Source organism: Nelumbo lutea, chromosome 2 (genome assembly GCF_056320005.1).
Source record: "Nelumbo lutea isolate HS-2025 chromosome 2, American lotus-T2T, whole genome shotgun sequence".
NCBI classification, from domain to species: Eukaryota; Viridiplantae; Streptophyta; class Magnoliopsida; order Proteales; family Nelumbonaceae; genus Nelumbo; species Nelumbo lutea.
The window spans coordinates 95,572,064-95,598,637 of NC_142685.1; the positions used below are offsets into that span (position 1 = coordinate 95,572,064).

The following is a 26,574-nucleotide window of genomic DNA, read 5'->3' on the forward strand; positions in this document are numbered from 1 at the left end:
ATATGTGTTTGTATATGCATATATGTATGTACATAGGTGGTCATGCTTTGGTTAGAATAAGATAGGGTCAAGCTCAAGCTAGGTTTGGGCTACCCAAAAAATAAAAAAGGTTGAACTTTGGGGTCAGGCCCAGCCTAAGGACAAAAAATCCAATCCCAAACTATGTAAAATTGTGGATTGGATCAGTCCAGGCTTGGGTTGGTCCTACTTAAGTTGCACCCCTAGTGGGGTGGCATGTAGTTGGCCTAATGTCTCTTTCCCTCCATTTTTTGGGACTTCGTGTGTGCTGGGGTGTGAACATTGGGAAAATACCTTCACTAGCTCTTCACTCCATGGCTGATGCTATGGAGTCACCACACATTAGAAAATAGCTAACAGGGAGTGATGGGGCTCCCCGATTTGCTTTTAGTAAAAAAAAATCTCAGAATAAATAGTGACTCCATACCACTTTGCTAAGGCAAGGCTCATTTGGGTAAGTTGAGAAGGAGAGAGGGAAGGGGTTAGGCACCCCTCTCTCCTATCAATGTGAAAACTGAAATCCCTTCTTTGTAATTAAAATTTTTATTTGATTTTGCTTCTAAAACAAAGAAATACAACAGGTCAGAAAATTGGGAATCGGTATTTTCTAGAAAATTGGAAGGGTGTTATTGAATCCATTTTTTTGGGTAGTCTGAGGTGATTGGTAAGGTTAGATTGAGCCAATTGGGCCCAGATTGGGTAGATTTGTAATCCGCTCAATCTAGGACCTTGAAATGGAATCTTGGTGCGACGAAGGTATTTTGGGTTGAGATTTCACAGGTGGTTGTTTTGGGAGGTATTGGGTCTGATGGTTGTGTCCAATCCAATGATTGAGGTGAAAGTGGAGGTCAATTGGGGCCATTGAATAGGTATTGGGTAGGTTTAATGGCGGACCTGAGGGATTTCAGGGTGAAAGTTGGGTTTTTAGGGTTTTTGGGTGTTTTAGAGGGATCGAAAGGGTCTGATTTGGTGTTTGGGGTATCTTGGAGGTTCAAGCGGTAGATTGTGCAAAAATTGGGTGCTGACATGGGGACCTAAATGGAGCCATATATGACACAAAGTCTCCATAGCCACTTAATTATTATTCGCTTTACTTCCAATGAACACAATGAAATCGTCTTTTGCTTTAGATAGTGTATGCCCTTAGCTCTGGAAGTTAGCTCCCACACCGATCGTTTTGGAGGCAAATGAATAAGGCATGAAAGCCTAGTCCGTGTGCAAAACAACCTCTGTGGACTTTGGATCAGAAAGTCACGTCCTCCTAGGGATTTTGGACACAGTGCCTGATGCTCATGCCAACTGATGCCTATATAAAGGCGGCCCCATTTTCTAAGAAGGATACATGTGATTTAGCTCTCATAGTTCACTAGCTCTCTAGTTCTCTCACTTTTGACTCTCTCAAAACTCTTCGCTGACTTAAGCATCGGAGTACCCACCCGAGAAAAGTAACCCATACACTTTGAACCTCACTTTCTTGCAACTCGACCAGATGACCTACTCAATCTAGCGTCCGAGTTGTTTGCTAGCAAGGAGCACTAGATTGTGCACCATTAATTGTCGTTATCTATGGGAACACGCTACACAAAAACTAAGTTCTCATTCATTATCTGAGCCTCAAATAACGGCATTCTCAAGCAATAACAACAACACCTAGATCAAAGGAACCCCTACAGTAGGGCAGGATCAGAATGATCAACCCAAAAAAGTTCTTGCCATGATGGCCTACCTATCCAAAGTGAGGAAACTCCTGCCCGGCTTCCACTCTTGGTTCATCCAGAAAGTACCAAGATCGAAGAATGCTAAGGTTGATGCATTGTCAAAGCTGGTCAGCATTAGCGACATCACCATGAGGACGGTGTACATTGAAGACATGCCGCGACCTAGCATCGTGAAGGCGGTAGAAGAGGTCCTTCCCATATTGATAGAAAAACCAAACCAGATCAATCCTCTTGTTGACTATCTACTACACTGGACCCTACCATCAGAGCATAATTGGGCTCGACAGATAGAGCGTCAGTTAGCCCAGTATGTCCTCATTGACAGGCAGCTATATAGGAGATCCTTCACAATCCCCTACTTGTGTTACTTGCGCTACTTGCGACCTTCAGAGGTGAGCCAAGTGCTACATGAGATCCATGAAGTTTCTTTGTGGAAGACACTTGGGGGGTAGGGTTCTTGCCCAAAAAGCACTAAGGCAAGGATACTACTAGCCTACTATGAAATCAGATGCACTGGAGCTCGTCTGGAAGTGTGATAATTTCCAAAGGCACACTAAAATACTTCACCAACCCAAAGTCGACCTGATGTATCTGACCAGATAGTTTCCTTTCACCCAATGGGGGATAGACATCCTAGATCCATTCCCACCTACAATCGAGCAAAGAAGATTCTTGATTGTTCTAGTAGATTACTTTATGAAGTGGGTGGAGGCAAAGCCATTGGTGACTATCACAACCCAGAATGTACAAAGCTTTTTTCTGGAGAAATATAGTGTACAGATTTGGACAACCAAAGGTGCTGATCTTCAACAATGGGAAACAGTTCGAGGACATTAAGTTCCAAAATTGGTGTGCTGAGATGGGGATCCAACAAAACTTCACATCGGTGGTGCATCCACTAGCAAATAGACAGGCTAAGGTGATAAATAGGGTGATTCTCCATGGACTAAAAGCTGGGCTAGCACAAGCAAAGGGTTTGAGGGTTGCCGTGATGCCCAGTGTCCTATGGGCCTACCGGATTACCATCAAGACCGTGACAGATGAGACCCCATTCAATTTGACCTATAGTACAGAGGTCGTCATCCAGCTAAGATTGAAGTACCAACCTTACGACTAGAGAAATAGGATGAGCCAATGATGATGAGTTGTGGACCAACCTTGACCTGATCGAAGAAGTACGTGACCTGGCCTACATTCAGACTGTGGCTTACTAGCAACGAGTAGCTTGGTACTACAACGCCTGAGTCAAGTGATGCCAGTTCCAAGTTGGCAACCTTGTACTTCGGAAAGCTTGGGCCGAACAAGGAGGGTCCCAATAGAGTAAGATAGGTGTTTGGTGAAGGGATGTACGAGCTCAAGACATTGGAAGAGAGGCAAGCGCTCTATGCCTGGAACATCGACAACCTAAGGAGGTATTACTTGTAAGCTCGGGAACCAAGCATCTACCAATTTTCTGAAGTACAAATGACCACCTGCTCAAGCAATGTGATCAGGCCGCACGTTGGCTAAATTATGTAGTGGAGAGTGGACCATGAGTCACTCTAAAAGCCTAAGGGCCATAGTGCCAAGCCGATAATGACCTTGGTGCTAAAGTTGAATAAGACCTACTTGCTTTCTAAGGATATGAGCAGCACGGACAAACCTTACCTATGACTCACTAGTGTATAGGTAGTTCGGGTCATATATCCTACCATGCCTATTCACCTCGGCTCACAGCTACTTTGGGTTACCCCTTACCATGCCTAGTTGTTTTAGAAGCTAGGCACCTCGGAGAACCTACACTTTGAAAATATTTTAACAAAAGTTGATTGAAAGTGATGTGGAGAAGAGAAGAATTCTAATTTGTACATTAGGCAGGAAAAAGAAAGAAAAATCTACTAGACCGAGCTTGGAGGCTCGGCAGATGTTTGTTTGTATAAGGGGTCCAAGAAAAGAAGCAGAAAATTAGTCTTCATGGGGCGCCCCCACCTTCAACATTCTCAAAAGCATCTTTGGCCAGCTCAGTCTCCATGGCTTCTTCCACAGTAGCATCCTCAGTAGGGGCAGCTTCCTCAGTCTCCATGACTTGCTCGGTAGTGGCATTTGGGCTGTCCTTTATGGTCCCCTTGTCAACATTGTCATTACTTTCTTCCTCTGAGTCAGGATCCTTGTCTGCTTCGAGCACCTGCTTTGTAGTGACCAACAATGGTGATGGCTCCGAGGTTGAGCTCGGGGAATCTACACCTAGACAACCAGCGATCGAGCTTAAAGTCCCTCCAGAAAGCTTCTGAAGCAAGGTCCTATTTAAGATGATAAAATTTTGGTGAGTCCTTGTAAGCTTTGATAGCAATGACCTTGGCATCCTTAATCCCCTAAGTAAGCACCGTCTCCTATTGAGCAAAAGCATTCATTACCTCTTTGGCCTCCTTTGTCAACTCTTTAACACGTTCGCGCTCCATAACTACCTCTCCTTCCAATTTTCAGATTGCATCGACGGCCTTCACCAGCTTAGATCGGCACCCCGTAGCCACTGCCTCGATAGCTTGAACCTTGGCATCGGCAGCCTACAACTTCAGGGCTTGTTGCTTAGATTGTTTTGCCGATGAATCATGGAATTTGTATACAAGATAGGCAAACACTCACTAAGTACAAAGGAAAACTCAATTTAAAGCATAGTATCAAGATTGGAGGCATACCACCATGATATGACCCAAGGCTTTTGCGACCAGCTTGGGAGGCTGTAGCTTGGCATACTTGGAGACCTCCTTGGCGAAGACCACCTCATTGCTCTTGTTAAGAGTGTCTAGAAGATCCAAGACACTTCGGAACTCCTTACAGCTAGAACTTGAAGAGCTAGCCGTAGGAAGATTAGAACTGAAGCTCGGAAGTATGGGTCACCTCAGGCTGGTGAGGTGGAGACTTCCTCTCTTGGTCCTCCTTGACCAAATTGATGATGAGGACCTCCTCATCCCTAGAGGGTGCAACAGGCTCCTTGGTAGGCGCAACAGGCCCGGTCTCCGAATTCAGGGAAGAGTCACCTCATGATGCCTTCCTCTTCTTCCTCTTCTTCATATCACTGAACAACTTGATCATCGGGAACTCAAACATGATACCTATGGAGGACGAGCTAAAAGTCAACCGAAGTAATGTAAAAGTACAAAAAGGCAATGCACTTGTGCCCGAAGAGACAATCTACCCGAGGGACTCAGCCTAACCTTAACAATCTTCTCGGCCAAATAATCCTTTAATAGTAGACTAAGCTCCACCATGAAGCACATCTTCTTCTTCATTTTCCTATCCAATGGTTCCTAGGATCATTAATGCCCTTCCTCCAGTGCGTCGGGAAAGGCCACCCCCCATCAATTACAACTATGAAGTATCTTTTCTTCCAGGTCAGGACTTTGGAAGGATACTCATTGAGAAGCTTGTACCCAGGTCAGTAAGATATGTAATAGCTATATTTGTCTACTCCCTTTGGGCCAACAAGATTTTTCTTGATGAAGCAGAGCGAGTAAAAGGTGGCTAAGTCTAAAGGTAAGTCAAAATCGTGGAAAAGAGAGATGGTACCGACTATGGTATGAACCAAGTTCGGATGAAGCTGATCAATGCTGATGTCAAAAAAACTTAAGGACTTCAATAATGAAGGGATAAAGAGGGAAATGGAGCTCGGCGATCAATTGCTCCTCGAAGACCATAATCTCGTCGTGGTTATGCTCCTAGGGAAACCCCTTCAAAGGGCTAAAGACAAAATAGAAGGTCTGAAGTTGTTTGGACCTTTGGACTTACGGGCGTGAGGTGAAGACAACACTTTTTTGCTAGAATCTTTCTGCTCCTGAACCAAGGGGTCCACCTTGGCCAGACTAGAATCTGAGCTTTGAGCCGAAGGGACCATCTTCGTCGAGTTTGACTTTATGTCTTGAGTCAAGGTGCCCTCCTTGGCTCGATCGGACTCACCACTCTCATTGAAAGGACTATCACTACTAGACATGCTAGAATAAAGGAATGAACTGAAGCAAGACAACTTACCTAATAAAGGAGAACATCCTCGAAGATGGGAGAAAGACGACTGATCTGGAAGATAGAATGCAACCTCTAGAATGCAAAAATTCAAAATGGAACAAAAGAAATGGGACACCAAGGTCCCTATTTATAGCCGTTGTAGTCAATCATGGATGGCTTAAATCAACTTGATCCGATAGCTCCCGAGAGAGCGGTTGCATTACTCTCAAGCTTGAAATTGGTTAAGCACACATTTTGATGTCCACAATGTTTATAAATCCAAGTGATGTCCACACGTCCCTAACACGTAGCCGAACCCTATGGGAAGGTTGGGCAATTTTTCAAAAATTTCTTTTCTCCCATTCGGGAATTGCATTCCCTAATTTAGAAAATTGCATTTTCATGGTTTGTTCTTGAATACAAAACCAGACCAGATCTTAAACCAAAAGGGAGGAGAGGGATATACCTAATATAAAGTAATAGTAACTCCCAATGAAGGTGTTCATGCCCAAGGAGAAGACCAAAACCCGCGTCCACTGAAGATGACACAGTGTGTGGTGAAGCAGGATCATCAGGATGACTCTTCAATAAGAACCGAAATTATTCATCAAGAATGAAACAAGGGCTAGTGAGCATGACCTCAGATTGTTTATTCAGCCAAGAAATAATATCAAGAACCTTTCTTGATCTGATCCACAAGTGGAGATTGAATTGGGTAGGGATGGCAAGAACATGAGAGATCTCTACAGATTGCTGTGTATAAAACTAAGGAATCCGCCCCCTATTTGTAGTCTATCAGCCTCCTAATCTAATTAGGAGAGAGTTTCTTGATCCAAATTTGATATTTGGATTTAGACACTTAAATGGATAAGACTTGTCTTATCCTTTCAGCTAATACTAATCTGATTATAAATCAGATCTTGCCTCCTTTTAATTAACTATCTTAAGCCCAATTCAAATTGGGCCTCAGGCCCATTAAGCTTTTGTGCTTACTAACTCCTTAACTCCTTAACCTGCTACCCAGTTGGCGTGGGACCCTTACATCGATCTACACATCAGGCACATGGGTTCGGTCCAGCCTTTGTTACAAGGTTTGGCCAAATTCATTGTAGGAGACAGTGAACCCCTGAGTCCATCATCATAGGCTCTTAATGGGCCCAACATTTACACTAAATGGTTCTTGGAATCCAGCCACCTTATGAAAACCCAAGAACTGTGGGCAGATTTAAGATTAGCCCATCAGGTATTATCCTCAATTGTTTTACACTTAACCTCTCATCCCATATTGATCAAACACTGCCCGACAAGAGAGGACTTCTCCCTCGGCTGCAAAGTACAGTGCTGCACTCTCTACTCACATGGATCCCGAGAATTAAAACCTTTTGCAAACATTTTGAAATCAATTGTCGGTAGTTTAGGTTTCCAGTAGAGAGTGCATTCCCCGATCTTTCACTTTGTTCGACAAAGGGGTTGATCTTGTCACTATGATCACCCACTTAGGTGAATTCTCAGATTTTCGCAATATACTCAGGTTTTGAGCCCCTCTAAGGATCTCACTGATTGGCGTATCAAAGACAGCTCAATCTGACACCTAGTGCAGTACCATAATCGAGTTTAGGGGTCAGGTGTAACATTCTAGTTTTCTCCATCTATCTCCAAGGTCCAGGGCAATACTGGAATTTGGTCCGATTTAGGGTTTCAAGAAAACGCACACTACATGTACCTCATGTCTCACCCTAGAAATTGAGACAAGCCACTCCAACAAACTTGGCAGCAAATTAGTGTCAGCCTTGGCAGGGTAAATCTCCCCATATCTATCCATAGGCTGTGAAGATTATAAACTAACACGAGTTTCATAAGTGTCTAGTTTAAGGGTATTACACAAAAACACACCACAATGACATGAATCAATTATGTACTTTATTCATTTACAATAAATGTCAAAAGATACATCAATCTGATTGGAGCTAAGGGCATATGTCTAACAGATCCCACTTGCACTTAGGTTCAATTGGGTACAAGTCGAAATCCCATACTTTCCACGTGTTTCTCAAACACTTTCTGTGTAAGTGGCTTAGTCAATGGATCTGCTACATTTTCCACTGGTGCTACTTTTTGAATCAAGACGTCCCCTCTACCAATTATCTCCCACAGTATATGGTACTTCCTCTCGATGTGCTTCGACTTCGAGTGGGTTCATAGCTCCTTAGCCTGAGCTATAGCTCCATTGTTCTCACACAACAGTGGAATGGGTGATGTGCTAGATGGAACTACTCCTAATTCCTGAATGAACTTCTTCATCCAGATGGCTTCTTTAGCAGCTTCACTTGCGGTAATGTATTCGACTTCGGTTATGGAATCTGTGGTGGAACCTTGTTTGCTGCTTTTCCAACTAACTGCATATTCTATCATAAAGATGTACCCAGATGTAGACTTTCTATCATCTGGATCTGACTGGAAATCAGCATCAGTATACCCTTGGATCTATCGTGAACTACTATCGAATACCAGATAAAACTCTTTTGTCCTTCGAAGGTATTTCAGTATGTTCTTCACAGTTGTCTAGTGTTCTTGTCCTGGGTTAGACTGATGTCTTCTTACCACACTCACTACCTGAGCAATGTCAGGACGAGTGCAAAGTGTGGCATACATAATGCTCCCTACGGTTGAGGCATAGGAAATCTCCTTCATGCCCTCAATCTCCTTGGGAGTCTTGGGAGACATACCCTTGGAGATAGTGACTCCATGCCTGAAAGGAACATTTTCTTTTCTTGGAGTTCTCCATACTGTATCTCTTGACAATCTTGTCAATGTAAGTAGACTGGGACAATCTTGTAATATATGGATTGGTTAAGTTTGCATACCATATGTTCTTGACTTGCAGCAACGAATCCTTGTGGTAGCTACATATAGATATCTTTAGTAAGATCTCCATTCAGGAACGTGGTTTTGACATCTATTTTCCAAATTTTATAGTTATGGTATGCTGCTACAGTTAGCAAGATCCTAATAGAATTTAGCATAGCCACTGGTGAAAAGGTCTCCTCATAATTGATTCAGTCTTTCTGAGTGTACCCTTTTGCCACAAGACAAGCTTTATAGGTCTCAATGTTACCATCTGGGCCCTTCTTCCTCTTGTAAATCCACTTGCAACCAATTGCTTTCACCCTAGAGGGTGGGTCTACAAGAGTCCAAACCTTCTTGGTCTCCATTGAGTCTATGCCAACTTTTATTGCATCTACCCTATTTAGGGAATATATGTCCAGCATAACTTCTGCATAAGTCGTGGGATCCTCCTCACTTGTCATGGCTTCCACCAAATAACTTTCTTGGTTATAGCCATAACGAAATGAAGGCCTGGATACCCGAGTAGACCTTCTAGGTTGAGCATCTGGAGCTTGTGGGACATCTCCCACTACTCCTGAGCTTTTCTCATCAAGAACAACTTCTTGTTGAAGATTCTCTAGGATGTAATATTCTTCTAAGAAACAAGAATTTCGACTGTAAAACACCTTTTGTTCTTTCGGATCATAGAATAGGTATCCTATAGTGCCTTTTGGGTAACCTACAAACAGGCAAATGCTGGTCTTAGATTCCAATTTGTCTGCACTTGTTCTTTTAACGTGTGTAGGACAATCCCAAATCATCAAGTGTCTCACACTTGGTTTCTTACCAGTCCAAAGCTCATAGGGAGTTTTCGGAACGGATTTGGTTGGAACCTGGTCCAGCACGTAAGTTGTAGTCTCCAATGCGTATCCCCAAAATGATGTAGGTAATTCTGAGTGGATGAGAAGTGATCAGACCATATCCAATAGGGTCCGGTTCCTCCTCTCCGATACATCATTTAATCATGGTGTAGCGAGAGGGGCTAATTATGATACTATCCCATTGTCCTTTAAGTTGTCCCTGAATTCGTTAGAGAGATACTCACCACCTCGATCTGATCGAAGGGCTTTAATTTCTCTCCCTAACTATTTCTCAACTTCTTATCTAAACTCCTTGAACTTTTCAGAGGATTCATACTTATGTCTCATTAGGTACACGTAACCATACTAAGAAAAATCATCGGTAAATGTTATAAAATAAACATGTTGTTTACGTGTCCTAACATTTATGAAACTATATACATTAATATGTATAAGGTCAAGTGTGCTTGTAGATCTTTTAGGCTTTCCCCTAAATGGTCGCTTTATCATCTTACCCTGAAGGAAAAGTTCACAAATTGGAAGATCTTCTATAGTTAGACAATCAAAAGGATCATCTTTTACCAACCTTGTGATATGATCTATATTAATGTGGTCAAATCAGCAATGCCATAGACATGTAGGATTAATTATATCACAAATCCTCTTTTTGGGGATTATTTTTTATGTAGTTTTGGTAATGTTGGTTTTTAGAGAAGGATGGATAACATAAATACCGTTCTCAAGTTCTCCGTATGTGAGGAATTTGTTATTCCGTTTGATAGTAATCACATTACTAAATAAGATAGAATAACCATCCAACATAACTTTGAAACAAAAATCAAAATTTTTCTTAAATTAGGTACGAAAAGACAATCTTTAAGTACAATTGTTCATTCTCTGAAAACTAGTTCTACATTTTCTATGGTTGTAGCTGCAACTATTGCAGAAGTCCCCATGTAAAGCGTTACTTCTTTGTCACTCAGTCTTATGTGGCCAGTTTGTTTGTAAAAGTAGAAGTAACTAGCAAATTGGTCTCTATGATAAAAGATTCAAAATTACCTTGCTTCTTAGTCTTCAGATATTGAGGACAATTCCTCTTCTAGTGGCCGGTTTGTTTGTAAAAGTGATAAGCATCTGATGTTTTGTCCTTCTTCTATTTTTTTGGCTTGCTAGTATTTTTCTAAGGCTTTTTCTTTGACCTCCTCTTCTTCTTACCCAAATTGCTACCTTGAACAAGCATGACTATTGGTTTATCCTTCTTAATCAGCTCTTCAGCCCTTTGCAACATATTGCTGAGTTCCTGAAGGCTAACATTTATCTTAGTCATGTTATAATTCATGATAAATTGATTGAAAGAGGGAGGCAAGGAATTTAGGATGGCATCAACTTGGATGATATGATCTAGCCTTGAACCGAGTGCCTCTACTTCATTAATGTAATCCATCATCTTGAGACGATGATCATGAACCATCTGGCTCTCGATCATTTTTGCGGTCATGAACAGCTGCAAGACCTTCTAACGAGTAGAACGGTTCTACTCTTCATGCATGGTCCTCAGACTATCTAGGATATCATTGGACACTTCGATCTGATCGAATTGTCTCTGTATCGGATTGTTGAAGGAGGCTATGATGTAGCATTGGGCAAGAGAGTTCTTTTCTTCCCATTCTTGATACTCTCTCCTATATGCCTGAGAAGACTTATCACTTGGACGATTCGGAGCAGGGTTCTTAGCAACCTTGTCCAAATTCTCGGATGTTAACACCCGCATAAGGTTACGAAACCAGTTAGTATAATTTGGGCCCTTAAGCTTATTATCATCCAACAACTTTGTGAATTTCTGTTTGCCATTTCTAGTAAAACCAAAGCAGATTTATAAATCCACAATCTATTTGATTCATGTCATCACATAGAAAGGACTTTTAATCTATGTTCCATTTCCATTTTGGGCATCTCTAGGATTCACTCCAATATCAGTGACGGAGATAGTTGTGTCTCTGGAAATGTGGAAAATCACATGGGGTGCATGGAGCCAACTATTTTAGCTGCAAAACCCCACCACCTTCTGTGAAGGATCTCATCTACACATCTTTTGAGATTTTCCTTTGACCTCTGTCAGAAAAGGTTCATAGCCATTTTAGGTTAAACCTTTCTGTCCAGTAAGTGCTCACCCATCATGTTCATGAACGCCAAAGTACCATGAGAGAGTCTTCCATTTTAGGATAGGCCCATCCCACATTGGTCTATGATGCCCCTATCATCTTATGAAGCAATCTAGCTAACTGCAATAGCAAATGGATAGCCCAATTTTATGTTGCATCTCCACCCACCAATACAGCCAACCTTCATACTAATGATGGAAGGCCTTTAGAGAATTCATTATATGAAATTCCCTATCACCTGCACTTATATTTACTGGAGGGAATGGAAAAGATAACCCCCTAGATCTAATTTAGGTCAAACCAAAGTGGCTCCCACTAACTTTCTCAAAGTCAGATTCAAAGTGGGCCCAAAACAGCTAGGGTTATGGGGTGTTCATCTTGGGGAAAAGCTAAAATGGGCCCCACTGAGAAGGGAGATCAGCCTCCTAATCTAATTAGGAGAGAATTTTTTGATCCAAATCTGATATTTGGATCTAGACTCTTAAATGGATAGGAATTATCTTCAACTAATCCTAATCAGATTATAAATCAGATCTTGCCTCCTTTTAATTAACTAACTTAAACCCAGTTCGAATTGGGCCTCAAGCTCATTAAGCATATGTGCTCACTTACTCCTTAACTTGCTGCCTAGTTGGCTCTCTTTGTTTGGCATGGGACCCTTACATCAATCTACACATCAGCCACATGGGTTCAGCCTAGCCTTTGTTATAAGGCCTGGCCGAATTCACTGTAGGAGACAGTGAACCCCTGAGTCCATCATCATGGGCTCTTAAAGGGCCCAACATTTACACTAAATGGTTCTTGAATCCAGTCACCTTATGAAAACACAAGAACTATGGGCAGATGCAAGATTATCCCATCAGGTATTACCCTCAATTGTTTTACACTTAACCTCTCAGCTAATAATGATCAAACACTACTCGACAAGAGATGATCTCTCCCTCGACTGTAAGATAAAGTGCTGCACTCTCTACTCACATGGATCCCGAGAATTAAAACTTTTTGCAAACATTTTGAAACCATAATATATATATATATATATATATAAATATATTTTGCAAAAACAAATTTCAACGTTTGAAATCAACTACCGGCAGTTTAGGTTTCCATCAGAGAGAGTGCATTCCCCGATCATTCACTTTGTCCAATAAAGGGGTTGATCTTGTCACTATGACCACCCACTCAGGTGAATTCTCACACTGTCCCAACATACCCAGGTTTTGACCCCTTCTAAAGATTTCATGGATTGGCATATCAAAGACAACCCAATCTAACACCTACTGCAGTAACATAATCGAGTCTAGGGGTCAGGTGTAGCATTCCAGTTTTGCTCATCTATCTCCCAGGTCCAGGGTAATATCGGAATTTGGTCCGATTTAGGGTTTCAAGAAAAACCACACTGCATGTATCTCTGGTTTCACCCTAGCAGTTGAGACAAACCACCCCAACCAACTTGGCGGCACATTAGTGTCAGCCTTGGCAGGATTAATCTCCCTAGATCTATCCAATGGTTGTGAAGATTCTAAACTAACACGAATCTCATAAGTGTCCAGTTTAAGGGTATTACACAGAAATACACCACAATGACATGAATCAATTATGTACTTTATGCATTTACAATAAATGTCAAAAGATATATGAATCTGATTGAAGCTAAGGGAATAACTATCTAACAGTAGCCAACTTCTAGAAGCAAGCCAATTGTCTTCAACTTCTTTGGGATCATGTCGCACATCTGCCAGCCTTATCCTCATCCCGTCCAGATCGGATGGACTCGATAAGCCTTTTTAGGTAGCATGAAGTTCACCTCTTGGAGCAGAATGGATTCCTGGTAGTGTGGGCCAAAGATCTTAGAGATGTTTTGTAAGACCTACGTTATCTCATTTATATATGGATACCAACCCCAACGTTTTAAGGTACGTGCGATTTATTGCCACTAGCCTAGTAGCATACAAGCTTTTAGATCGCACACTAGAGAACTAACTTAAGCATCGGAGCATCCACACCGGATAAGCCACTCTGGGTTCTCTGAGCCTTCCTCATTTGCAGTTCGGCCGGCCAACAAAGCAGACTAACGTCCGAATTGCCCTCTAGATAAGAGCATCCAGATCGCGCACCATAAGGGGCCATCCATATAAATTTCTCTCTTTTCTTTTAGACTTGGGTTAGTGGTACCACTATAAGTGAATTTTATATTTGAGAAAATTCATAACCACCATGGTTTTGTAGTGCAAACAGTAAACTTGAAGCCTTGCATCATATATTTTTACTCACCATTCTCTGGTAGGTATATGAGGTTATAAATAGGCATTATAACATGGTTATTGGAGGATGTATAAACATATTTCATAGTTAATTATATGAATAAAAGACATTTTGTTAATTTTATTAATGTTTTTAAAATAGGAAATCTCACGTCTTTTATGGCATGGTTTGGTGTTGGTTTTTTGACTTCCATATGAACACATATGTTTACCTTATAATTCTAGAGATTTTTTCTTGAATTCTATTAATAAGTGGATTATCAAGTTTGATCCCACCCTAGTTACCAACTTAAATAAGGAAAAAAATAGTTTTGAGCAATCGATGTGAACAGTATGGTTGGATTGATGCAAGTTCAAGTGGTTTTTGTACTTACAAAGAAGGTTGCTAAGGTGATGCAGAATGAAGTTACAATATTTCACTTTAATTTAAACTTTTATTATTTGTTCTGGTTTCTTTGATTTTAGTTTCATAGGGGTTTTGGTTTGGTAGTTAGAACAGTAATGTTAGATTTAAGAGTAGTTAAGAGTCCAACTTATAACAAGTGTATGGATTTTGTTCTCAACCTGAAGGTGAGGTCCAAGTTGTTTCTTTTTCTACTTCTAATTTGTATATTTTAGGTTTCTCAATTGGCATCCTTTCCATTGAGAAAGCACTAGATAAAACCTGTAAAAAAATAACAGGTCTTAAACCTCCCTGGTGAGATGGCATGTACTTTCAGTAGCTTAATGAAAAAGCATTAGTAAATGCAGAAATTTAATTCTATTTACAAATTGTTTTTATTTATAAATCAGGTTGTTTTTTAGAGAACAAGTAATATCTTGAAATGGTTTTCACATTAAGGCTCGTTCTTGGTTTGGCAAGGTTTCACCTTTATCCTCTATAAAATAATTGATGGATATTTGTATTATGTTTTGGTTATTTTTCCTTATAGGGACTAGTGCATAAAATACTGTTCATAAAATGGGTTGAGACCTTAGTAAATATCAAATTTAATAAACGCTAATAAAAATAAGAAATTTAAATATAAAAATATTAATTGATAGTTTTAATAATATTATTACATAACCTTGTATTAATGCATTTCTAATTAATTAATAATTTTTATGAGTTGTGACTATTATTATGCATATTGAACTCATTAAAAATGATAAAAATTAATGAAAATTTAAAATGCAGAACCTGTTTTATTAACAATATTGTAATTTCAAAAGGTACTCATATGCAAAAATTATTGAATAATAGTGAAAAATACCAACAATTAATTAAAAATCCAAAAAATTCTGAAAACCTTAAACATAATTAAAATACTAAAAATAATTAAAAATATTGAAAATTAACGATATTTCATATTAAAAAGGGTAGGTTGTATTAACAAATTTTGATTATTAATTTAATATTAATTAATAGTAAATAAAATTATTAAATCTTTCAGATTTTCCCGTGCATCACTCGGGTCCCCGCTAGTAGTTGTGCTTAAGATTCATCAACAAACCCAATTCTGGCCCAATCCTTAGCCCAAACCCAATATCGACCTTGGACTTGGTCCAAACGGGCCAGCCTGAGTTAGTATTAAACCAAACCCAACCCATTAGACTTGCAGCCCTACCGAGCTCAAACAAACCGATTGGGCTAGGTCAGTAGTAACTGCCTAGAAACTTAAAGCATAGTATGGGCTCATGAGTTGTGGCTTGCAATTAGAAGCAAGAAACTGGTTTGAATATGAAACAAGTGAGATCTGGATTGGCTCCGTCTGGTACATTACATTAGCTAAAATTTTCACATCAAGGCGATCATGGATAATTTAGATATTGCAATGCTACATGGCTATAGAGAAGTCAATAGGCCAACTGAAGCTTTGGCTAATATTGGCATTGATAGAGGTAATATGACTCGTTTCAGAGATCTTTCTCTGACTAGCATAATGTTAAAACTCTCATTCTTGATTTTTTTTTTTGTTTCTTTTATTTTATTTTTGTATGTGTGGTGGCGGGGGTTTGTGAGAGAATTAATTGTATTGTGGTTGGGCAAGGTGGTTTATGACTTCTCTTGTAATTGGTTTGTTTCTCTTTGGTAATGGTTAATAAAATTTTAACATGAGTGAAGTTTGGGATTATATATTTGATATGAGTTTCTCTGAATATGTTGTTGAAATTCATCTTGACTTAGCTTTAAGAATGCACATATAAAAATGCATTAATTACAAAATGTTTATTATTTAATATTGATATAGCATAAAAGTTACTTGCGCCTTCAAAGTGCAAAATGATTTTAGGCTGAGTTTTATCAGAGTCGCATAGACTTCTACATTAGAAGTTAATATACACAAAATTAAGATGCCATGCAACAATGTTCTTGTAACAGTATTCTTACTAATACTTTGCACCTATGCTCTTACTTTCTAACTTATGAATTTAGATGTTTCTAATGACACAAAAATCTATATAGAATAGAGTAAATCTCTTAAGAAAAAGAAAATTCATGTAGTATCAAATGACAAAGTAAGAATTTCACATCTAAATTATTACAAATCATATATATAATTAACAAGAAAAAACCACACAATAATCCAAAGACTTCTTTTTATATAGTCATCGCCCACAGTCTAATGATATTACAACTTGATTTCCCAAACTATCATAATTAGTAGTGTTGAAGTTTTGAGAATTTGGTGGATCCCCAAGCAAGCATTCTACTTCTTCATGAGGTTCATCCCATAGATGTTTGCTAGACCTACGCAATCCCTCCAGTTCCATCGCTACTTCCTTCATTGTGGGTCTTTCTTCTCCCTTCACGCTTAGACACCTCTCTACAAGTTTAGCGACTTCACGGAGTTGATCCTCATTAGCTTCATAGAGCACTCTATCCTCCAAAATATCCAAAATATTTTCTTCTTTCATGGAACTAATAAAGTGGAGAGCTAAGCTTTTCTCTTTTTCAGGTCTATCAAATTCAAGTGCTTTTCTACCAGTTAATAGTTCTGCAAGAACTATGCCAAAACTATAAACATCACTCTTTTCTGTCAATCGACTTGTGTGAAAATATTCTGGGTCCAAATACCCCATTGTGCCCTGTACTAATGTGGTAAATTGAGTTTGGTCTAATGGAACTAATCTTGAAGCTCCAAAATCTGACACCTTTGCTGTATAATTATCATCCAAAAGAATATTGGTAGATTTAATATCTCTGTGAAAGATTGGGGGAGAGGCTGCAAAATGCATATATGCAAGTGCTGATGCAGTTTCTGCAGCTATCCTTAGACGGTTGTCCCATGAAAGTGAAGATCTGTGTCCTTCATCATGAATATGATGGAACAAAGTCCCACTAGTAATGAATTCATATACTAACAATGGAACTTCAGACTCTAAGCAACAACCTAAAAACTTCACTACATTTATATGGTTAATTTGGGAAAGAATAACCACCTCATTGATGAATTGTTCAACTTGGCTTTCATCAATTATTTTGGACTTCTTAATGGCAACTATCTTATTATTAGGCAAAATTCCTTTATATACTGTACCATAGCCACCACAACCTAGGATTAGATTCTCATCATAATTATTAGTTGCCCTTTTGAGCTCTTCTTCTGTAAATATCTTTGCAATGTCCACACTTACATCATATGATGAAAGTTGTTGTCTGAGTAGGAGCCCTCCATTTTGTTGAAAGCATTTTTCCTTGCGTATGTTCATCCTTCTAATTTTTATTCTCCAATATAGCAAAGAGCTAACAGATAGTACAAATAAGATGCCAATGGCAATACCTGCATGGAGATGAGGGTTTTAGAAAATGGGTGGACATAAAAAAGAGGGTGTAAGATCAATTTGACCGTGTTAGCCAAAAAAAAAAAAAAAAAAAAGACAAATTTGACTGCAATTGTTGATTTCCATTGATCTTATTATACTTCTCATATCTTTCATTAGAGGTGCATGGTGGTATCCATTAATCTAGGTTCTATAGGTGAGATCCAAAATCAATTTGTTTTTAATTGGATTCAACATAGATCTATGCTATTTATCACATATAATATTAGTCCATTTGATTTAAATCCATCAGCTTTTTTATACTTAAAATTTCTATTATTCTATCTATTAGTAAAATTGGTTTGACAGTACTTATGTCTTTACAGGAGAGTCAACATTGGTTCATGTTTTATAAACTTTATTTTTCAATACATCGTTTAGGTAAAAATAAAGTTTGTAAAACATAAAATAGAGTTTAAGATCAAAGAAGCCACAAAAAGCCACTGAAAAAATAGACCAACTCGATCGATATTCATTCTTAATGATATAGCAAAGCAGGAACCGGCCCCAACCCAACCAAAAGGATAGACCACCAAACTCCAAAAAGGACGCCATTACCTCTCTACCCATATATCAACTACTTCTAAAGATCTTCATCTAAGGAAATATGGTTGAATTGTTTACTTGTCACATAGACAGAAAAAGGTTTTGCTTTTGGGTCATTTTTTTAAATATGAGTTTTATATTATTAAAAATATTGGATATAGATCTAATTAGAAGAGTTTATTTATTAGAAAAAATACCTTAATTCAAAAGAGAAAGAACGAGATTTAATATCTCATATGACAAGCTTGAAATGACACTGCTTTTAAAAATATTAAAAGAAATGCCCATTGGGTTCTTAGAAAAATTAATGGAATGATGAATATATAGAATCCTAATATTAATTCCAACAGTGATATAGTTATGTATAACATGTTAAATCTTCCATCTTTGTCTTATCATAGTGTTTTTATATTACTCGAGAATGACCCCATACTAAGTAAGGGGTAACTAAATGTGTGTATAATTTAGTTTGAAGTTTACTACTTAGTTAACAAAAATTAAATTAAAAAAACTAATATGGGTCTTGTATCTTTGCAATTGACAATCTATTTTGACCTATTTTATTTCAAAACCATTATTAATTAATGTTTTTTTAATTTGATTTAAGATATTAAATGTGATCTTATTCGTAAACAATAACCCACTTTATTTGGTATTTAATATTTATCTAATAAATCTATTTTGAGTTATTTATTTTTAAAAGTAAAATTAGGTTGCTTCCTAAAAGTTAATCCAAGTTTGTAACTAATAAAGTATTTTCTTTTTGAAAAAAATCATTTAAAAAAACGTGGGTTTATGATAATCTTTTAATGTGTCCCACCATTTGTACTTAATAGACTATGGATAAACATGTGTTAAGCTAATAAATAATTGTCTATTGGGAATGCTTAGGATTGAAACTATCCACTTTTTAAATCCTATTTTTCAACTAATAGGATGCTATGTGTCTGAATGAAGATAGTGGGGTGTGGGCTTTAGCAGCAACTTCTAAGAAAATGTCATTTGTCTAGTTTTCTAGAAAAATGAGAAGGCTACATGTCTAAATGGTGAGGAGTTGTAGCTTCATAGTGGGCGGTGGGCTTTAGCAAGAATTTCTTAGAAATTGCCACGTGTTTAGCTTTCTAAAAAATGAGAAGGCCACTTGTTTGAATGGTGGGTGGCTGTAACCTGAAGAACTTGCTTTAATATATATATATATATATATATATATATATATATTAAAATTGGTCATGCCATGTTAGCAGCCTTCTCCTATACTGCCATGTTAGAAATTTATCATGTGGTTGATACTCAATATATCTTTTTGATCATTTCTATCATCAAATTGAATATTGGGTTGATGGGAAAGTGTTTTCAAAATTGGATCAAACCAGATGGTTAGACCGGAAAAATTGGGAATCAGACACCATTTCACCTAAAAACCGCTTTTTGTCCAAAAAACCATTTATTTGGTTAGCAAACCATTGACTTGGGCGGTCAAACCATCAACCTGGATAATAGTTTTCTGCCTTTTTTATTTTTTATTTTTTTACTTTTTTTTTTTGTTAAAGCAGGTCATCAGTTCAGACCGAACAGTCAAATTGTTCAACCCCAGAACGGTTCCCTATCCGATCCAATTTTAAAAACCTTGGATGGGGAGTGGGTGCCTTACCTTGAGCTTGGCTTGGTGTGCAGCATGGCCTGGCCCAAGGCTCGGCCCATGGACCAGCCCGACCCATGGTACGACATGGGCCCGTGTGGGCTCGAGCTGTAGGCCGTGCTGAACCGACACCTAAATTATCCTAGAGGGAGGCATGGCCCGGAATGTCTCGTGGGCCAACACAGGACGACTCGCACTTTGTGTGGGCCACATGCAGGTCATGTCGTGTCGACCCAGGACGACCCAATTTACACCTCTACTTGAACTCGCCCAATTTTAGGGATGGAGTAGGGAAATTTGAGGATTCCCCATCCTTGACGAGGAGTGGGGTGCCTTGCCCCTAAACTCGCCCAACATTGAGGAGTGATTACCTTGCCCTGAACCCGCGTGACACTAGGGATGGGGTAGGGATAGGGTAGAGTGTCTTGACTATAGGGCAGGGAAAGGGATGGGATGCCCTGCCCTGAACCCACCCTACTGTCATTCCTATATAATTTTAAATTATTAGTGGAATTAATAAAATTGTTAGCTTTTATAATTATTGTTATTTATTTAAAATTAATCAAATTTTCATTTAAAAATTATTAAAATTACTATAATTTATTAATAAAAATAAATTTATTAAAAAATATTTGTTCATATTCAATTAACAATAATTAATTTTGTAAATAAAAATTAAATGAAAAATAAAATTATTAAATCTTTCAGATATGCACGGGTCCCTACTAGTATAGGTATTTATACCAATATTAAAAAGAGGAAAGAGGGGAGGAGAAGGGCCCTCTTCCACAAAGCGTAGATAGACTTCCTCCTCTCATTGCTCACACGTGGTTAATTGGTTTTAAATCAAGTTATCAAAATATAAGAAGTCAAAATAAAAACCTTTCTAAGTCTTAATTGCTTGATTATTTCTAATTAGATTGATATATGGAGTCCATCAAATTTTTCAGTTTTGTAATACTTTATTATTATTATTGTTGTTGTTTTATTATCTTAACATTACTTTATAATTATATAATTATGAATATATTATTATATTTTTATATTTTTTTTAATATTGTGTTGTTATTGTTTTATTATTTCTTTAATAAAATTTTATTAATAGGTTAGTAATAGCTTTCTATTTTATTATTACTTTATTTATATTTTGTTACTATTATCATCATATTATTATTATCATGTTATTACTATTTTAATAACATTTCATTAATGTTAAGGCTTCAGGTTTTATTTGTCAAGAGTTTATTTTTTGATAAACTTTAGAATGGGATCCCATTCCCCACTAGGATTGGCCATTCACTCTTTTGGCGGAATACCATTTCATCAAGAATGGGAATTAGAATCTCATTCTAACTAAATAAACAGTTGTTATCAAAATAGACCATTTCAATTCTGCTTCCAAGCACCTATTCTACATAACCAAATGGACCCTAATTTTGAATTCAAAAGAACCACCCATGAATTCCCACAAGATGGCTAGACAACGAGTGGAAATCAGTGCTACCTATCCATCCATGCCTTCTTGTAAATAGCAACGAGGTGGGGCAGAGTCAAGTTTTATATATGCTATTTATTTATTTATAAATATGTTATTTTTATTGCATTTTGTAATTTTTTATTTTTATAAAAAAACATGTATATATATGATGAAAATAGTTGAAAAATACTTATACTTTTTGTTTTTATTTATTTAAACTATTATAATTAATTTTATTTTAATAATTTATTGTTTTTTAAAATTAAATTGGATCGGATCAGATTTGAATATCTGACATCCTTAATGGATTTGAATTTGAATCAATATCTCTGATATCCGGTTGGATCTTCGAATTGGATTGGATTCGGATATACCCTAATTTGAATCAGATCCAATGCATTTGCATTCTTATATTTTGTGATGGACTTGAACTTGTCCTTGACCAAGTTGATTTACTTTTCTTAATTTTTCAATTCTTCTAAAATTTTTAATATCTTTATGCTTTAATTTTAAAGGGTATATCAACCATTAGGATGAGCTAATTGGATTATGACGTCCCTATCTAGTCCTTGGTCAAAATAGTTGCAAATTTCCCCAACTCACGTGGCCCCATGGGGGTTCGGATGTCCTACATTGGGAATATCTTTCACGTATTCTCTACATGAGAGATGTTCCAATGTAAAGTTGTGTCTCAAGGGTAGGATTCTCCTTTTTTTTTAATTAATTAATTTATTTTTTAATTCAATGTCTTTTTTGAAACAACCAAAGGAATGTTCTCCTTCCCATAAAAAAAAATTATCTAAAATCTCTCTCTCTCTCCACACACACACACATTCCCAAAGTCTGGATTTCCTGCCCACATCTACCCCCATGTAGAACATTTTCATCCTCCTACGTAGTATTATGCAAGGGGTGAGGTTCCCAATTCATGGGGGTAGTAAGTTGTAGATAGATGTGGGCAGAGTTCTCATGGACAAGAGATCCGGAGTCATTCCTAATAACCTAAACAATCTCCTTTCCTAAAATTTCTCATAAACTATCTCCCCCACTTTCTCCTAAATTAACTCAAATTCCTATTTATCTCCTAAATTATCTCTAATTTAGTAGAGAGTTTCTCTCCTAAATTATACCTATCTTCTCCCCCACTTTTTATCCATATGTATCTAAAAAAAGCTTGAATTAAAAAATTTAAGAATTATTTAAATATTCTAGTAAAATTATATACTGACTTTAAAATATTTATTAAAAGCAGAAAAATAATTATAATATATTTAATAATATTCATATTATTAATAATTTTATATTTTTATATAATTCATCACGAAATTATGTACTAACAATAGTTTAATAACTAAATATCTTAAATAATAAAATATTAAAAATAGCTAAATAATTATATAACAGAGTATATAACCCGACTCTATTACAGAGGTTCTTGGTCTGAACACTGAGTCCTGATTATAAATAGGGTCGAATTTGGGCCTTCATTTTAAGCTTTGATTATAATAGTTTCATGAGTCAAATAAATCCCAAAGGAAATGTTATTCAGAATTTAGGCTCCATACATTCCTTCCAAGGAAGATAATACTGTAGAAGACATAATGAACTAAAGGTGTGACAGATAAAAGCCAAAAGATTTCTAAAGGTTATGTCTTGTTGTAATATTAAGTAGTGATAAAGAGGAGGGGTTTGATGATAAATGGCAGTCAATTCATTGATTTTTATCATTTCTTCCTATAACTGTGAATGGGTCAGGTCTGGCCTAGAATAGGGTGAAACCAGTTCAGAACCAAACTCTATTAGTTCTGTAAAATCAGACACAACCAAATGAATTATTAATCTCAATAATTGTGTCCATGTGGCTCGATTAGACCCCCTATAATTTTTTAGATTTAATATTTATCGCATTGTCTCTCATTTCTCGTAGATAGAGTTTATAAGACTATGGCTAGGTGAAGGAAACATGTAGGGTGTATGAATTGTACCACTGTACAATTAATAATAGGAGATTAACAAATGAAACTAAAGGTATTCTAGTGTGGCACTATGTCCAGGTATTGGATTCTTGATGATTTCCTCTTTTCTCTCTCTATCTCTCCCCTTCTCTTCATCTCCTTTTTCCTTTTCCCTCCTTTTGCTTCTCTTTTCTTTACAACCTACAATCCACAACCATCACTTAACTTCATTTTTATTGATACCCTCAAACACCGGTCCCCTATTTTAATCCACCTCCTCCTCTCTATTAGCTTATCCATCCGCTAGCTTATTTTAATCTAAATTTATCCGCCTTTTATTCTCCTGTTACACCATGGATCAATCATTCACAACCAACCACTTAGATTCAGCTTGAGCATGTTAGGTCCTGTTTGGTTTGCAGGAATAGGAATTTGAATGGGCTATTCCAATTCACAACCAACCACTTTGGATTCCTCCACCTTCCACACTACTGTTAGTAGAGAAGGCCAATCAAAAAACCAACCCATGATCGACCCATCCGTCAGACATAGTGGGATCTTACTGTAAAATTATTCAAAATTGTTATTGGCTATGGAAGCTGAAAGTGAAAGCTTGAAATTGGTAATGAATATGCAATACATTCTCCCTCTCAACTACTGATAAATGATAGGAGCTTCATAAGCTGAAGCTTCTTCACATTATATAATACTGCTATCAAAGCTTTAGATCTGAGAGCAGAGACTATGGTGGAGGCTGTTGTCAGATTTTGTCTCAATAAGGTTGATTCTCTCCTCAGAGAATAAGTGAAACAACTCAAAGGAGTGAAAGAAGATATTAGAGAACTCAGGAATGAATTAGACAGTATACGTGCCTTTCTAAAGGAAGCCGATTCAAGGTAAGAGAGTGACAAAGGTGTGAAGGCCTGGATGGAACAAGTGCGTGACGTAGCTTTTGAACACATAATGGAATTGACAACCGAATTTGGAGAACTGGTGCATCCGCTATTCCCGAGTTGAAAGACAATATTTGTTAACTATGTGAAGATTTTAAATCAAGTATTAAGCTATTACCTATGGAGACTTGAATCACCCGAAGTTTTGTCTGTGAAGGTGGTGGAGGAGGAATAGGGATGCAACCAGTCCCATTTCGTCTTCCGTCGCCCTCTGTACCAGATGGGCAAGAGCAATTGTAACTCCCAGCCGTATTTTTGCAAATCAGAGATGGTAAGCAGTCATTCATGGTTGAATCCGAACATTCATTGATATCTGAAACCCGTTTATTACAAAAATCTTGTGTTGGATTCAACAATAACAATCAAAATTGTAGAAATAGTCATGGTAAAGAGGTAGTTGAGTTGACTTCAATATATTACATACCTTGACATCCGTCTTGAAGATAAGGGTTGCCTTGGTAGCCTTCCAAACATTCGCAGAGATATCCAAGACCGTTGTGAGAGTCATGACATCTGCTGTTCTTGCCACACGCGTAAGTGGTGGTGCTTCTCATTGTAATGTTTTTGCACGAATCGTTCTCTATTGCCCAGTCTAATATTGTTGGAACCATGCCTCTGTTTTTTGTGTAGAAACCAAAGTCAGAGAGGTGGTCTATGGAAAAGTTGTACCACTTGTAGTCGGCCACGAAAGAGTATGCGCAGGGACTGAAATTTTTATAAAACTGGTATTCGCCAACCAGAATCCCATAAAAATACTTTAGCCCCTTAGTGTTGTTGGTCTGGCAGTGACCCATCCCTGGATAAGTCCCATTGAGCGTCTCGTTTTTATCTTTACATTGACTGTAGCATCCGTATCGAAACCGTAAGTATTGATACGGCACGGTAGTGTTGTTGGCATTTGAGGAAGCAACGTCGGCTAGAATTCCACAACCGATGCCCGTTAATATGTTGCCGGTCTCGGAAAGAGCAAAGGGCGTATCCCTCATATCCATATAGATCAAAGACGTGTTAAGGGCCTTATGGCTAACACGAAACGAATCGTCGTAACAACGATAATTCATGAAGGAATAGACCCGCAACTGGCCTTGTAATGATATTTCTTCAACTTCCACTACTTTATCAGTTGAGTAATACCGTTCAACTCCTTCTGTGTCTTCAAAAATGCCAGCATTTGGCAAAACCAATTTGGGAGGGGTGAAGGTGTGGTTGCAGAGTAGTTGAAAACCTTCTCTATAACAGCTTGGATCCGTCCCCAATCCGAATGGGTAGGGAACGGGGATGTTGCCACATTTGCCTGGGCAGTCGGGCTTTGGCATGATTGGTGATGAGGTCGCAGTTGCCATGAAGAGACTCAAGAATAACAGCAAGAACAGGAGTAGGAGCTGATGAAACAGCAGCATAACCCCAGCTACAGCCATTATGGTTAAGTTTCTATACTTCACCGAGGGATGTACCTTTGCCCCTCCTTCACTCGTTTATTCGTATTTGTAGCTTCTCTTTTTTTCCTTGTTTGGAGTGACGTTAAAAAAAAAAAAAAAAAGGAAAAAGTTTGCATGACTTTGTTGTCTATTATTTATAAAAGTACCACGGGCCATGGACCCATTGGATTTATTAAAGCTTAAATACATACAAAATAATGCAAAATATAAAGTTTTCACTCTGCATATTTGCATTTGTATTCCTTCCAAACTCAGCCTAAGTGAAAGTTAAAGTTAATTAATAGAACCATGTAAGAATAGATAATTGTTTTATATTTTTTATTTTTTAAATAATTAATAATTATTGATATACTACTTTTAATAATTTTTTTTTACCATACAAGAATAACAATTAGTTTCAGCTATAATTGTTTATCAAACTAATGAAACCGTTTACAATATAATGTGAAAATATTAAATTATTATTAGTTTCAATATTATGTTATAATTATTTTCCTACTTTTGAGAATTTTTAATTTTATTACATAATTTCTTTATTTCAACTATTCAAAATCTAGTTATGTTAAATGTTTTGTTATTTAAAATATTTAGTTATTTAAATACTTAAATAATAGAAACTATTTAAAATTTAAAATATTAATTATTTATTGAATTTAATTATCCATAAAATCATAATTTATACTATTATTACATAATTTCATATTAATTTTGTAATATATTAAATTATTATTAATTTCAATATTATGTTATAACTATTTTTCTACTTTGAAGAATTTTTTTTAAATTTATTACGTAATTCTGTTATTTTAACTATTTAAAATCTAGTTATGATAAATATTTAAAGCTATTACATATTATTAAATATTTGAAAAACATTTAAATTGATAACCTAGAAAAATATAATTCAAATTGTTAGTACATAATTTCGTGATATA

The 26,574-nt window shown here is 37.3% G+C and overlaps 1 pseudogene; it reads right to left on the reverse strand.

The window, feature by feature from the left end:
* Positions 1 to 16,415: 16,415 nt before the first annotated feature.
* Positions 16,416 to 25,618, reverse strand: LOC148872161 (wall-associated receptor kinase 5 pseudogene; annotated as a pseudogene).
* Positions 25,619 to 26,574: the final 956 nt, after the last annotated feature.